The following is a 2,500-nucleotide window of genomic DNA, read 5'->3' on the forward strand; positions in this document are numbered from 1 at the left end:
TTCTGTGGTCTGACGAGTCCACATTTCAAATTGTTTTTGGAAACTGGCCGTCGTGTCCTCCGGACCAAAGAGGAAAAGAACCATCCGGATTGTTATAGGCGCAAAGTTGTAAAGCCAGCATCTGTGATGGTATGGGGGTGTATTAGTGCCCAAGACATGGGTAATTTACACATCTGTGAAGGCGCCATTAATGCTGAAAGGTACATACAGGTTTTGGAGCAACATATGTTGCCATCCAAGCAACGTTACCATGGACGCCCCTGCTTATTTCAGCAAGACAATGCCAAGCCACGTGTTACATCAACGTGGCTTCACAGTAAAAGAGTGCGGGTACTAGACTGGCCTGCCTGTAGTCCAGACCTGTCTCCCATTGAAAATGTGTGGCGCATTATGAAGCCTAAAATACCACAACGGAGACTGTTGAACAACTTAAGCTGTACATCAAGCAAGAATGGGAAAGAATTCCACCTGATAAGCTTAAAAAATGTGTCTCCTCAGTTCCCAAACGTTTACTGAGTGTTGTTTAAAGGAAAGGCCATGTAACACAGTGGTGAACATGCCCTTTCCCAACTACTTAGGCACGTGTTGCAGCCATGAAATTCTAAGTTAATTATTATTTGCAAAAAAAAAATAAAGCTTTATGAGTTTGAACATCAAATATTTTGTCTTTGTAGTGCATTCAATTGAATATGGGTTGAAAAGGATTTGCAAATCCTTGTATTGCGTTTATATTTACATGTAACACAATTTCCCAACTCATATGGAAACAGGGTTTGTATATAATATATATATATATATATATACAAACCCACCTCATCACAGGGCCAACATATATACTGTATATATATATATATATATATATATATATATATATATATATATATATATATATATATATATATAAATGATAATGATAAATGGGTTATACTTGTATAGCGCTTTTCTACCTTCAAGGTACTCAAAGCGCTTTGACAGTATTTCCACATTCACCCATTCACACACTGATGGAGGGAGCTGCCATGCAAGGCGCTACCAGCACCCATCAGGAGCAAGGGTGAAGTGTCTTGCCCAAGGACACAACGGACGTGGCTAGGATGGTAGAAGGTGGGGATTGAACCCCAGTAACCAGCAACCCTCCGATTGCTGGCCCGGCCACTCTACCAAATTCGCCACGCCGTCCCTACATATACATATATATATATATATATTATATATATATATATATATATATATATATATATATATATATATATATATATATATATATATATATATATATATATATATATATATATATATATTAGGGGTGTGGGAAAAAATCGATTCGAATTCGAATTGCGATTCTCACGTTGTGCGATTCAGAATCGATTCTCATTTTTAAAAAATGTATGTATTTTTATTTATTAAAATTTTATTTTATTTTTATTTTTTTTAAATTAATCAAATTTAAAAATCGATTTTTTTTTTTTTAGATTTTTTTTTTTTTTAAATTTTTTATTTATTTTTAAATTAATCAATCCAACAAAAAAATACACAGCAATACCATAACAATGCAATCCAATTCCAAAACCAAACCCGACCCAGCAACACTCAGAACTGCAATAAACAGGGCAATTGAGAGGAGACACAAACACGACACAGAACAAACCAAAAGTAGTGAAACAAAAATGAATATTATCAACAACAGTATCAATATTAGTTACAATTTCAACATAGCAGTGATTAAAAATCCCTCTGACATTATCATTAGACATTTAGTTTATGAGATGCGATGCAAGTGTAAGCCACTGTGACACTATTGTTAATTTTTTGTAATTTTTTTTTAAATTAATGTTTGTAATGATAATATCAATGAGGGATATTTAATCACTGCTATGTTGAAATTGTTACTAATATTGATACTGTTGTTGATAATGTTCATTTTTGTCTCACTACTTTTAGATTGTTCCGTGTCATGTTTGTGTGTCTTCAATTGCTCTGTTTATTGCTATTCTGAATGTTGCTGGGTCGGGTTTGGTTTTGAAATTGTATTGCATTACTATGGTATTGTTGTGTATTGCTTTCATTAAAAAAAAAAAAAATCGTTTTGGAATCGAGAATCGTGTTGAATTGAAAAAAAAAATCGTTTCGGGACCCCAAGAATCGATTTTGAATCGAATCGTGGGACACCCAAAGATTCACAGCCCTAATATATATATAAATATATATACAGTCGCGATCAAAAGTTTACATACACTTGTAAAGAACATAATGTCATGACTGTCTTGAGTTTCCAAATTATTTCTACAACTCTTATTTTTTTGTGATAGAGTGATTGGAGCACATACTTGTTGGTCACAAAAATCATTCATGAAGTTTGGTTCTTTTATGAATTTATTATGGGTCTACTGAAAATGTGAGCAAATCTGCTGGGTCAAAAGTATACATACAGCAATGTTAATATTTTCTTACATGTCCCTTGGCAAGTTTCACTGCAATAAGGCGCCTTTTATAGCCATCC

General features: G+C 33.7%; 1 protein-coding gene across 6 annotated transcripts in view; it reads left to right on the forward strand.

Moving 5' to 3' along the window:
* LOC133656367 (bromodomain and PHD finger-containing protein 3-like) overlaps positions 1-2,500 on the forward strand; it is a 71,792-nt gene that overhangs the window by 10,602 nt on the left and 58,690 nt on the right. The window lies entirely within an intron of this gene.

The sequence above is a fragment of the Entelurus aequoreus genome, linkage group LG01, assembly GCF_033978785.1.
Source record: "Entelurus aequoreus isolate RoL-2023_Sb linkage group LG01, RoL_Eaeq_v1.1, whole genome shotgun sequence".
In the NCBI taxonomy this organism is placed as follows: domain Eukaryota; kingdom Metazoa; phylum Chordata; class Actinopteri; order Syngnathiformes; family Syngnathidae; genus Entelurus; species Entelurus aequoreus.